Raw genomic sequence first — 14,692 nt, 5'->3', positions numbered from 1 at the left:
CATCTTGGCTGTGGCTTTCATAGAACTATGTTCTCACATATTCTCTCTTCAGGGTCTTGGTATTCTGTGTCTACTACATGTGTTTGTAAAGGATTTATGATGCATTAATTTCCTATCAACACATTTGGTTTGCTTAAATAAATACAGAATGTAACAAAAGTGTTTGACTTCTTGGTTGTCACCATGGTTTCTTTGGAGCACAGGTCATTGGGTGCAGGTTGAGTTCCTCGTGATGACTCTCATCCAGTCACAGGATAGATGTGTGATGGCAAATAGTGCATTTATTTTTGAAAAGCTGTGCAGAGTGTGGTTCCCCAAACCAATACAGTTTTAAATAATAATAATATGCTTTTTAAACCCACAGTCTTTCTGATTTTACACCAAAGTATTGCTGCAATGCATCTTGTTAGTTAACTTTTTTCAAAACTAAAATCTTCACTGGTCTAGTGTTGGTTTTCATGTGTCTGTAAGAAGGAAATGACTTGGAGGAGGGAAAGAGCACAGATGATACTCTGATTTTTCATCTAGGAATGACTATCATAGATCATAATTACTTCCATTCTCAGAATGGAAAAGTTAGCTAAGCTCCTATTTTTACTCTCATCTACATTTCAGTAAATTGGATCTTGGCTTTATTGTTTGCTTTTGTAAATGTCTCTAACATAGTGCTTCCAAACTGTGGACTGATAAATCTTGTAGACGGACAAGTTTAAAACAGGTCAATCAAGAAGCTTTGCAAATGGCATTTGCTCATAGAATAAACACTTCTACCAAATCTTGAATGTTCTATTTTTCACATTCTATAAGTATGAATCGAATATCTGTGGTATTATGAATCAAACATATTCAAGTTATTTGAAATTATAAAATAAATAACCCAGGTATCTGTTTACTTGAAGAATTTACTGTCCATCCTTCCTCCAAGACTATTTTATTTCATGATTATAATTATACTCTTTGAAATCTGGGCCACAGAGGAGATGAATAACTGTCCTAGAATAATTTAGGTTCCAAATGAATTATGCTTATAATTTTATTATTCTAATTTTAAAAATTGTGAAGTTAATTGAAATTAATTGAATAATTGAGATGTAGCAGAGTTCCAAATACTTTCCAAAACAAATTTCTACAAAAATATTCAGATATAATATACTGGAAAGTAGACAAAAGGAAAATTTTATTATTATTTTTTGTAATCTGCTTCTGCTCTACACACGGAGTTTTGTGATGGCAGAACACTGGATCAAGTCCAAGGGTGAGCTTCAACATTTTTTCTGTAGTTCTAAGCAGAATTCTTTGGCCTTTGTCTACTGCATTTTTATCTGTGAGCAGTAGAATTCTGATGAAAAGGGGAAAAGGAGAGAATGGGCTCAAAGACTGAAAGTCAATATCAGAACGAAGGCCCGGTTGCTGATTTGGGTTTATACAATGGAGTTTGATCTTTGAAGCTTTTTAGTAGTCTAATATAGAGAAGTGGGTGAAATTTGAACATCTGTTACTTTATTTCAGAAAGGGAGATGTTTCCCCATCCTTTCGTTAGCTTTGAGATTGCTCTTTCGGTGGACCAGTTTCTGATTCATGATAGCCACACTTTTGGCCTTTTCGCAGGGTAGTTGCTGACCAAAGACACATGCTCCAGACTGGTGCTCATTCCATGTGCGTTACCACATTCTGCCCCAAGTAAACTCATGTCTCTGTCCACAGTTGATTAGATCAAGGTGACCAGAAGGGCAGCCTAAGAACCATGTCCATCCATCGGGGTTAAGAGTGGCAATTAGCTAAGGTATCCCAAATATGTCTGATTTTAAACTCTGGTAGACAGAGAAGGTGGCCCCTGGTTACACTGTTGAAAACTGTAAGATACAAAAGTCAGGAGGAAGCACAAGTTGTGCATAAGTGGAAAATATGGATGAGGAAAAGCACGAAGAGAGGACAGAAAGAATTGAAGAGGTGATTGCTGGTGGCAGGAGCTTTGGCATAATGGGCAGAAGTGGATTCTTGTTCATGGTAGCCACTGTTTAGAGAACTGATTTCCGCTATTAAGTCTTTGCCCATGCTCCATTCGATCTACAGGAAGCTAGGCCACTCTGGGCGACCTCCTTTTCCCTCCCTATATATCTGTAACACTCCAGTGAGGCAAACCCTATGTTTCTTTCTGTGTTGCCAGAAGCTTCCTGTTCTCTGGGATGAGTTCCAGGTGTGCCTGTCAGCCTCATCACAGATGTCTGATGAACAAAGCCTTTACATAGGTCCTTTGTCACAGACTAGAGGCTCATATCTGGCAAATGGAGTGATCAGCCAGCACATACTAAATGATGGTAAGGTGTACATGGTGTCCTCCAAAATGAAACACTCAGCAAATGGGACATTATTATCACCAGCTGAATGTCACATATATTGATATTAAATTTTATTGTCTTTCAACTTTTTTTGTCTTTAAATTTTACTGTATCTCAACTTTAATTTGGGTTATTTTTTAAATATTCTACTGAAAATCAGTAGAATTTTTATTTTTCTTTGTGTCTGTTTGAATCAAAGTCTCTCTATACAGCTCAGGCTGACCTGCAACTCACTTTGTAACCCAGAAAGGATATAAACTGTAGCTCATCTCCAAATTCATGATCTTCCTGTCTCCATTTTCCAAGTGTGGAGATTATAGGTGTGCACCACCGCACCAGGTTAAAAAATCTTGGTAGTTAGTAGTTAAATTGTGTTTTCCTGTGCCTTGTGAAAGGGTCAATAATTAATAGCAAATAATTTAACTTTATTAGAACATACAGACACAGACAGGATTTGGGGGATTTAGAGAATAATAGTGATTTTTTTCTTTATTTGTTCTGTTTGTTGGTTTTTCTTTTTTATTGGTTACTTTTGTTTTGACAGTTTCATACATGTGTATGGTGCATTCAGTTTCCTCTCAGCCTCAGCCCTCTTGTCAGCTTTCACTCTGTCCCCCTCTTTTTCAGGTCTTTTCCCTAGAGATATGCCCTTTTTGTTTTGTTCTGTGACCCATTGATTTTAACCAAGCTAGTTTGTATGGCCACGAATTCTGAAATGTCCATCATAGACTGGTGGGCTCACTGCTTGGCACACAACTGAATACAGTAACTCCCTGCCAGTAGTCCCCAGGAAAGATTACAACTCCAAGAGATCCTCTCCTACCCGTGATTGGCTGTCAACAAGCCCAGTCTTTTGCAGGCTCAGTGCAGGTAACCATGGCTGCTGTGAAATCGTGTTTCCGGTGGCTATGCCAAGCCCTGGAGACAGCATTTCTCCCCCATCATCCTGCTCGTTCATTCTTTCCATTCTTTCTTCCACAAGATGAAGATGGTCTCTGAGACCTGATGGGGTTGTGTGAGGTCCTCTGTAGACCTTATCCTCTAAGCATATTTAACATCCACGAGTCTCTTCATTCAGTTCCCTTTACCGCACAGAGAAGCTTTTCTGACTAAGGGTTACAGTAGCATTTGTCTATTGGTATAAACAATTTAGGCTACATTTTGTGCCACATGAATTTATCTAAACCTAAGTGGCAAGGTCCCTCTTCCAGTTTGTGACTCGCCAGCCATGGGGTTTTGACTGGGTTTACAGTACCATGCATGTATTCCTTTCTATGTAGTGGCCTTAGATTTACTCCAAGAGTAAAAGTAGTTGGTTACCTCCATAACAGCTGTGCCACTATCACTGATTACTAAAAGTTTGACAAAATGTAAAACAGCTACAGTCAGCTATAGGATTGAAACTGAATTGTTAGAAGACATTTATTAAGAAATCATTCTTCCATAACTACTAAGTGATAGATCTTGATTAAAAGATGTAATTAAAGCCGGGTGGTGGTGGCACACGCCTTTAATTCCAGCACTTGGGAGGCAGAGGCAGGCGGATCTCTGTGAGTTCAAGGCCAGCCTAGTGTACAAAAGCTAGTTCCAGGACAAGTGCCAAAAGCTACAAAGTAACTCTGTCTAGAAAAAAATTAAAAACAAACAAACAAACAAACAAACAAAAAGACAATAAGGGATTAAAAGGGAATAAATTAATAGTAATGAATTTATTCATTCAGCGTTTACTTCTTCAGAGTTCAGTGTATTTAAATCACAGACCAAAGGAACTTTCTCTTCCACCATTAAGATTAGTAGGGGAGTCTGATAGCAAGTAACTAATTACATATTTCTGTAATTCTGACTACTTAATTTTAGTTTAAAGAGCCACGAAAGGGAATCCCAGAGTGCTAAGAATTCTTCATGCTGCAAAAGGTGAAGTGTGGATTGCAGGGGGGTTGGAAAACAGTAAAACAGGAAGGTTTGAGCTGAGCACTGAGAGCTGTGTGAAGAGCTGACAGTTGAAGTCCTTTGCAGCACTGGACATATGTGGAGATCCAGGCACCGATGGGCAGTAGCAGAGATGTACATGCCTCCTCTCAAATTTTAAGTAACAGTGGAACATTTTCACATTTAATAAAATTTAATCTTTGGTGGAAAGAAGATGCTGTGTGTACTTGTGTGTTCACATATGCTTATCACTCTAATTATGACTTTTTCCATTCCTAAAACACTCAATGTTAGGTAAATTATACAAATAAAGCTTCACAGATGTGGTGTACCTTCTTCTTGGTGTAATCAGTTATTACATGGGTTTTCCTGCACTGCCACTACCTCCCCATATCATTTTGGAAAGCATGTGTTGACCTGACCTTATATAGTACTGTCTGCAGTACAAGCATTGATTGACATGTGCTTCTGCCTTGCTTTAGAGTTCCCTCATTCAGGAATTGTCATTTCCATCTAATACACAGTATGAGTGGGGTATGCCATGTTAAATGGGCAATGCAGGGGGAAATCATTCACAATGCAAGAAAGCTGTTGATGTTTATCTAGACTACCACCTTCCTCTAAGGTAGGTCATAGTCCTTTTTAAAATTCTAACAAGAATGTACAATATATATCTCCTTTAAAAGCCTGACAAGGTACTTACATATTATAGGTGTTACATCTGAAATCATTGACCGGCCATATTTGATTCCTTTAATCGATGCCTAATGAATAACACCTATTGGAATTTACACACATTTCCTGGTAGGTACATTTTTTCCTTTAGAAAGAACTTTTGACTTCCAGTACTGTGACAGCACATAAAGTGATTTATGGGCCTCTAAACCTTTGGTATTTATGGAAAAGTAGCTCTAATTTTGAAGTGTCCTGTTTGTATTGGGACAGCCATACAAACATATACGTTTTTAAAAAATGCTTTTAATATTGTGATTATGATTTTCGCTTCCCCCACCTCCTCTCAGATCCTCCCCACCTCTGCACCTCGTTGCACTGAAGTCCAGCCGGAGCAGGGAGGACAATGATTGCTCATCTACAGATGCCTTTCCTGTGCAGGGGCTGTGGTGGCACAGCTGCATCACCAAAGGGAAAGATCCTAGGAAGTCAACTGCCTTTGATGAGCTATCCTCGGCGAGGACAGGACAGTTAGAGCACTGCTGGTGGTGCCCAGATATTCAGAGCAGAGTTTCAAGGTCACGGTCTCATTTCCTGACTTTCTAACTTTCCAGCTTTCCTGAAATCACACAGAATTGTCAGGATACTACGGCTAGTTGGATCATGTTTTCCTGTTCAGGGATCTCATGGCATGGAAATGTGACCAGTCAAGTATCATGGGATACAGATGTCTTAGTTTGGGTTTTTACTGCCGTCAAGAGACACCATGACCAGGACAACTCTTATAAAAAAAACATTTAATTGGGGCTAGCTTACAGTTTCACAGGCTCAGTGCATTATCATTGTGGGGAGCATGGCAGCATGCAGGCTGAGGAAAAGGTGAGAGTCCTATATCTTGCAGGAGACAGGAAGTCAACTGACACACTCGGTGGTATCCTGAGCTTAGAAAACCTCAAAACTGACCTCCACGATGACACACTTCCTTCAACAAGGCCATGCCTACTCCAACAAAGCCACACATCCTAATAGTGCCATTCTCTGTGAGGTTATGGAGACCAATTACATTCCAACTACCACAACAGGCAAAGCCATTTTGTCAGGAGAAGTCAAAAAGATTCAATACTGATGGAGGAAGGGGCTGGGGAGTTCCTCCTTTTAATTTTTGCTGACATTGGAGGAAATTTGGTAATTTTCCATTGGCCATGAGCTTGCTCTGGGAAATGCTTACTTCTCATATACTATTATTTTTGCCTTGACTTTGTAGGTCAGTGGACAGTCAACTCAGCCTAAGAATGGCCGAGTTTCTCCTGCTGTTGACGTCATGATTTTGAACAAACATCCAGGTCTTTTGTGAGTCTCAGACTAAGGCTGAGTGATGTTAGGTACTGAGCTACTAAAAAGGCACAAGGATGAGAGAAGGGAATTATACATCAGTTCCAATGGACAGCAGGTAAATTTCTTCATATATTATGGTCTTGAACAAAACATTTAAAAATGATCAGCATAATTCCATATAGAGTTCAGTAGAATCTGACCCAAAGGTGAAAGCAGCAGTGTAGACAAACACAATATGAAGACAAAGATACCCAGCCTCTTTATCCCATTTTAAGCACCAGTCAGATGTCAGCAAGTCCAAGTGTAGATTCAGTGGTTTTAAGCAAAGGAGATCTCCAAGTTTATGTGAAGTAACCTAGGCAGGTGTTTTCATAACTTGCATATACAAGCTGTTGTTTACTACAAAGAAAGAAAACCCTCATTTACATCAATGCTGGCGAGAAACTATCTTCATTGTCTAAGTTTTAATGAGATAGCTTTAATAAGATATTATTTCCACTTTGAATGATTGGTTTACCGTGAACTGATGGATGATGGCCTTTTATGGTGGAGGGTTAGGAGGATGAGTAGCTTGTGGAGCAGCAGTGAGGGGCAAAACTGTTCCTCCCAGGACAGAGCAAAATGGAAGATGGAAGAAACCCATGAGCAAAAGCAAACTCCATATTTTTATGATCAGGTGTGTCTAGAGCTGTGGGCATTGTCTGTGGCCACCAGACTGGAGCCCATACTGGTAGTTTTCCATGGGGGTTCTAGGCATTCATTCTTGACCTGGGGTTGTATCATTTCTCTCATTTTAAAGCTTTCTAGCTTCATGTACTTAGTAGCTAAGGTTTTGCTGGCTCTTTAGAATATGAATTCAGCATATTCCATGTAGCTCTTGTGGGTCTATCTAGCCTCCAATTGCATAAACCAATTTATTTATAAAATAAATTCCTGTTTGTAATTACAAATATTCTATTGGTTCTATTTCAGAGACTCCAGACTAATATAGAGACCACAAGTGGTTCTCCATGGAGGTTGCTCATGTTATGAAAGAGAACTTGCTTCCATTTCATTCTTTATGGGATCATTAATTGACTGGTAGGGAATGGTTATTAAAGACTCACACATTCATTAAGAACAGATTGGACGTTAATTGTTAGTGAAGTATGATGAGATGCTAAGAAAGCATGTTAAGGCTCTGGATGTCTGGGTGAGAGTAGGATTTGTACAGAGTGGAATAGATATTAATATGTTCAGCTTAAAGTGATAGGGAGATTTTATAGATTTTTATGTATTGTACTTTGTAAATTAACTTCCGAAGGGGAAGATCTGTAGTTCATGTCGACCTTTTAAAATACATAACTTATCAGGTCACTGATAGTAGAACATGCATGGATTCAATTATCTGAAAGTGACACAAGAGGGCAGCTGTGTTCTATTTCTGAGCTCGGTTGGCTACAGCATATTAGGAGCAAATTGAATATGTGCATAATTAGAATGACAAATTCTGATTACAAATAAATTTCTTATTATATGGATGCAATAAAAGTATTTAATTAAAATCCAGTTAATTCTACTTTATGCTCCCGAAATCCTTACTGACAATGGTTGACAGGCAATAATGAAATTAATATCCTACTGATTAGCCTTGCAGTAGCGTTTGCGTTTACACAGAGCTTTCTGTCAATGGCTTGAAAGTCATTTGGCTTACCTGGAAGTGGATTTACTTCCACTTGAATGGAGGTATTCATAAAGTGCTGGATAGCCTGGTCTGGCAGATCCTGGGGGCTAAAGTAATGCAGCCTGAACAAGGGATGCTCAACATGTTCCTAATCTGAACCATGCCCAATTTAAGTGGCTGTACACTGGGGTGGAGATCTGGGGAAGAATTCTGCTTCAATACAGACCGGGAGTGGAGCTGTGATGTATTCCCATGATTCAACAAAGATGCTATTGACTTTGGCAAGATGCATAAGTTTAGTAGAAATGGGCAGCCATTGAAGTTACAGAGCCTCCCCAAAGTATATATAGGTAGACAGTTGTTATTTACTTCATTTACATAGGTATTTATTACCTCAATGTGATAAGTTTCCATTTATGATGGATCCAGACAAGCATTAATTGATCAGTTTGACATGGTCTCTTGTCAGCTCCTAATTCACCAGAGAAGAGTAGCATGAGATGGGTTATGGTCTAAATTCTGACCTGAGTTAAAGGATCCAATACGTCCCTAAGAAGTAGATCCTTTGACTATGGGGAATTTGTTCAAGCAGCAGTTTGGCATGCTGATTTGAATAGTTCAGACTGGAAGGTGGAGGAATTCAAGATTGATTATGGGACCATTCACCAAGAGGTAGTGGGACCAAAGAGTATATCCTTAGCTCTGAGGGTTAGTTCCAATACACATGCCAAGAAGAAACCATCAGAAGTTCAAGTTCAAAGTTCAAGTTCAGAAGTTCTAGCTGAGGATTCAGAAGGATGAGTTATTCCAAAGAGCATGGGACATGGGGGGGGGGGCGGTCATCTGATGAGACAGGACAGACAGGTGCCAAAGTGTAACACAGAGGAACCAGGAAAAGCATCCCGACCATAGAAGTAGCCATCGTGAATCTAGATGTCATTATTGACCACACGCCAAGAGGAAGTTGGCTTTTTGTGTTGGATTACAGGACTCTTCCTGATAGTGACAAAGACTTGTACAGCTTCTGGTTCCCGCAAGTCCCAGAGTTCTAACATGATAGTGTGAACTATATGACAGAATTGTTGCCGAAAATTAACAGAGAAGGAGAGCCAGCTTTAACTCGTATCATGAGGTCATGTCTTCAGGTATAGCCAAGTTTCATCCCAGAGTGTTGAAGGAATGTAGATATGTAATCAGGGAGTTGCCGCTGGTAATCTTTGAAAAATCATGTCCTACAAGAGGACACAGGCACTGATGACAAGTGAGAGCCACAACCTTTCAGGAAGAGAGGACTCCAGTGACTATGGACAAACACATTTGCTCAAAGTTTGGTCCAGTTGTGGAATGAATCCCAAGCAGATGTCTCATGAGCACATTGAAAGGAATGTGTTGACTGCTGGAAGCTGTGGAGTCACTAAGGGCAGAGTGTTCCAAAGGAGCCTCATCTTCTGTGAGAGGATGTTACTGAGCCAGAGGAGCACACGTGGGATGCACAGCCTGTGTGCTGTGAAGATGTGCGGCAAACCGTGACACACTGCAATATCACTATGGAAAGAGAGCTACATAAACATGACCATGAAGGAATTCTCATATGCCTGGGAACCATTTGGAAACTCTGTACTTAGACTGGAAGAAAGACATTTCTTCCAGTTGGCAGTGACATTTGGGAAGGGCCTGTATTGCCTCTTCTGGATGCTGTAGTGTCTAGGTAGACAAGGGAAAGCATAAAAATAAAACTAGGGCTGACCAGCATACAGCTGTGAGTGGCATGGAGTGATTTCCATCAAGTTCAAAGATGAAGAAAATGATGAGCATTATATTTAAGTATGTGTGTGTGCGTGCACGCATGCGTGTGTATGTATGGTGTGCTGTGTGTGCATGTGTGTTTGGACAGAGGATAACTCACTTGAATAGATTATTTCTTTTTATTATAAGGAACCAAGGGATCAAATTTGAGCTATTCGGCTTGGTGACAAGTACCTTTACCCACTCAGCCATCTTTCAGCTTGATCCCTCCCCTCTCCCACTTTTGGCTTTGATTTTTAAGTTCTTAGCTTAGAAACACGGAACCTATAAAACTAAGAAAGTGGACATCCAACCTGCACTGAGGCAGATTACTTTAGTAACAAGAACAGCCAAATCTAAGCATAAGTCTGGCAGGTAAATTAAAAGATTTTTCTAAACAAATAAAAGACTGTGGGCAAGTGGAGAACTTTGTCCTGATGGGCAGATTAGGCATTGCAAATATCTTAATTTCTCCATACTTCATTACAGATTTAATAGGCCCTGAATAAATCATGAAAAATTGTTCTCTGGATCTAGCAAAATAGCTTCTGAGTGAATCTAGAAACATAAATAATAAGAATGAAAAATTGTTGCCTATATATTTAAAAGTTGGTGGTTATAAAGATACTGTAAACCACCAGAGAGTGCATGGATAAATGGATAAAAAATTAATTTTAAAACATATGTATATTTTAAAGAACCAAGTTAGAGTTTTAAAACACTTATTCACCAAAATAAGCATCAGAACAGAGCATGAATATTCAAACATTCAAAATAAAGAGAATAAGACAAGTATTTGAAATTTTTGGAGTGAAGGATTGCCAAGGCTATTGGAATGGAATCAACCCAAAGACCAGAAAAGTGTCATTGATTTGAATGTAAACTTTATTTTTTAAATATTTTTAAATTAGCCTTTAGTTTTGGAGTAATTATGGATTCAAATTAATTTATTTTAGCTTCCTATACTCTTGCAGAACCCTAATGAAATATACCAAACATGGTACAGACACTGACTTGGTCAACATACCAAGTATGCCACCACCACAAAGGTGGTTCATATTGCTCCTACCCTTACTTCTCCTGTCCTCCCTCCTGCCTCTTTAACCCATGATAATAGCTTATCTTTTCTCCATTAATTTTGTGATCACAATAATGCTATGTAAATGAACGCGTTCATGTAGCAGTCCTTGCAATGGTTTATTTGTATTCAGAGTGTTTCGCTGGAGATTTATCAAGTCATGGTATGTGTGTCAAGATGCCACTCCTTTTGATGGTTGAGCAGCTTTCCATGATATGGATTTTCCATATTGTGTATGAATTCACTCACTGAAAGGCATTTGAGATGTTTCTGGGTCTTATCTATTATAAATTAAGCTTCTTTATAGGAATAAATGCCTAAAAATACAATAGTCATAAATTTAATTTTTAGAATGCTGCCAAGTAGTTTTGTGCATTTATACCATTTTGTATTCCCACTAGCACTGTATGAGCAATATAGTTTCTTTGCAGCTTTATTAAATATTTTGTATTGTACTAATTTTAAATTTTAATAGACGGATAACGATTTCTCAGCTATAATTTAAATTTTCATTTTCTTTTGTACTGATGATGTCAAACTTGGTTTCACGTGCTGTCTACCTGTTACAGTTATGTCAGCTCAGCACACACCTAGATGTATTGTGGAAGAAGTAACTGTGACTGAGAATTGCCTCCATCAGATTTGTCTGTGGAGCATTTTCTGTATCGCTGATTGATACAGGAGGGCCCAGCCCACTCTGGGCAGTGTCATCCCTAGGCTGTTGGGCCTAGGTTGTATATGAAAGATAACTAAGCAAGCCAGGAGATACCAGACAGTAAGTACTGTTTGTCCATCAATCTGCTTCAGTTCCTGCTTCCAGGTTCCTGCTTAAGCTATTGTCCTGGCTTGTCTTGAAGATGGCCTGTGACCTTTAAGTCAAACAAACCCTTTCTTTTTCCAAACAAGCTGTTTGATCATGGTGTTCATCACAGACAACAGAGAACAATTAGAACACTGCCATTGTTTATCTTAGTTTGTAAAATTTCTTGGCATGACTTTGAATAATTGTCTAATTGGACTGTTGTTTGTTATACATATATATATGCTTATAACACATATTCATATATTCTATATAATATATAGCATGCATAATACAGAATGTATAATATATTATACACAATATACATATAAAACATATATTCCACACAATACATAGCATATATCATCATATATATATATTATGTATAATACATAATATGTATGCATACATATACTACATACATAAATATACTATATATATTCCTTATTAAATAAATAATGTGCAAATATTTTCTTGTGGTCTATATCTTGTCCATTATTATTTTAACAGGCCTTTTATAGAATGAAAAGTTTTTTTTACCTCAATGATATATAATTAATCATTTTTAGGGGTTTTGGATTATAATTTTGGGACAACTGTAAAAATTCTGTCCACCCTTAGATCTCAAAGATTCCTCCTATTGCTTCTTTCTAGATGTTTTATGGTTTTTAATTTTATGTTTTACTTTATATTGCTGGTTAATTTCTGAGTTGATTTTTGTGTAAGGTGTGAGGTTTAGGTCAAAATTCCCTGTTTTCCCTTTGGGTGGCATGCTCTATTTGTTGAAAACAGTACCTTTTCTGTGTTGTTCTGTAATTACATCAAATATTAGTTGGGATACTTGAGTGGAATGATTTTGAAACATTTCAATCTCTTTCACTCATTTGTATGTCCACCCTTAGATGAACACCACAGAATTTTGATTATTATAACCATCTAAGTAGTTTAGGTTTTGAATAGACTGATTCTGCCTAGTTTACTATTATTCTATTTTTTTTTTAGTTATTCTAGTACCCCTATTTTTTTTTCTCTGTGTATATACTTAGAGCAGTCTCAGCTATGATCTCAAAAACATCTTGATGGTTTTTGAGGAATTCTATAAAACATATCAGTTTGGAGAAGAATTTATATCTTTATTTTAATGAGGCTACTAATAGTATGCTCAGTGCATGAACATAGAAATTTAATTGATTTCTGTAAAATTAGTCTTATAAACGGAGAACTTGCTGAACTTTTTAGTAAGCTCCATGAGCTTTTGTAGGTTCCCTGAATTTTCTGTGCACATAGCCATTTGTGAACAAAATGCAGTCCACAAACATCTGTTAACATTTTATTTCATTTTCTTGTCCTCTCTTGTTGGCTAAATTTATTTCTATATGGGAAATAAGAATGAACTCCTAATCCTTTATCTTAAGATGAATACATTCAACTTTTCTTCAGTAAATGTAATATTGACTTGACTTTTGATATTCTGTAGATGGTCATTATCAAATTACACACACACACACACACACCCCCCCCCCACACACACACATACATCTGATTTTTTATGTTTTAAATTATAAACAAGAGTTGGATTATGCCAGGTATTTCTTTTGCAATTATTTATACAATTTTCTCTCTTTTTGTCTTGTCAATATTGGGGATTTTATTGCTTCCTACCTGTTGACCCAGACTTAAATCCTAAATAAATAAATTCTGCTTGATTGTGATATACAATCTTTATCAATGTTGCTGAATTTTGATTGGAAAATGTTTCTCATTTTTTCCCAAACCCAGGCCTTTATGTATGCCAGCCCAACACTCTACCACTGAGTTACATTTCTAGCAATATTTGATAATACTAAAAAATTGCATTTATATTCATGAGGGACAGGAGTCTTTAACTTTGCTCTTTTTTCTTCTTTTTTTTTTACATTGGGGTAACATTAACTGTAAAAAAATAATTTGGCTAGTGACAGACTATTTTCAGTAGTTTGAGGTGTCTGTCTAAATATTGAGTTCTTGTAGTTTTAGCTACACTGGTCCTCTCTTTGCCTCTCTGGCCATTTATTCTTACCATAAGTTCATTGCCTTTTAGCATCCTTCAGTTCTGTTCAAAATTACCTTCTTAGAGACCCCTTTTGTGCCTATTCTCTCTAACTACATACTGCTCTCCCCATCACTGATCTGACCTCTTTTATTGTGTAAGAGTTCTTATACAGAACATGAGGATGGAAAGAACATGTTTTTTTCGTGGAACTTAACAAAGTATCCTATTTCTTACCCCCTCCTCTTTCTTCTATTTGACCCATTTGACCATTCCTACTACCCATCTGTCTCTCTTTTCTTCTCTTTACCCTTCCTTCCATGATTCTTATAAAGGCATACATATTACCTAGCTTATTTTTGTATTTCTAGTGTGTAAAACATGATAATAATTAGTATTTTCGAATGAATAACCATCTTTATGAAATGCTCATTTGGTTATAATTAATTAGGAGTTATAAATTGAACTTTATTATGATTAGTTTTCAAATTCTATAGATACTAAAGCAAAGAAAATGGTCTTTTCATCAGGCAGCTTATGAACTAGCAGAGACATGTGAATATATTTTATTTATATCTTCCTATCTATATCTACCATCTATCTATCTACTATCTATCTATCTATCTATCATCTATCTATCTATCTATCTATCTATCTATCTATCTATCTATCTTCATCATCATCATCATCTGTGGTTGTTTGAATGTAATTGGCCCCCTTAATCTCCTAGAGAGAGACACTATTGGAAAGTGTGCCTTTGTTGGAGGAAGTGTGTCACCGTGGAGGCAGGCTTTGAGGATTCTTATACAAGAAATACTACTCAAATGTCTCATTTGACTTCTTGTTACCTGCAAGATGTAGGAGTCTCAGCTGCTTCTCAACACCGGCATGCTGCCATGCTCCCTGCCATGATGATAATGGACTTAACCTATGAAACTGCAAGCAAACCTTCTTAATTAAATGTTTCTCTCTTAAGAGATCCTTCTCTGTGATTTCAAGAACAATCTGGTCTCCAGTGTAAGTTCCAGGACAGTCAGAGCTACACACAGAACCCCTGTTTCAA

The sequence above is a fragment of the Microtus oregoni genome, unplaced genomic scaffold, assembly GCF_018167655.1.
Source record: "Microtus oregoni isolate MIOR12 unplaced genomic scaffold, Mior012 000035F_ref0000213, whole genome shotgun sequence".
Classification (NCBI taxonomy): domain Eukaryota; kingdom Metazoa; phylum Chordata; class Mammalia; order Rodentia; family Cricetidae; genus Microtus; species Microtus oregoni.
Note: the sequence above shows the minus strand (reverse complement) of the source record.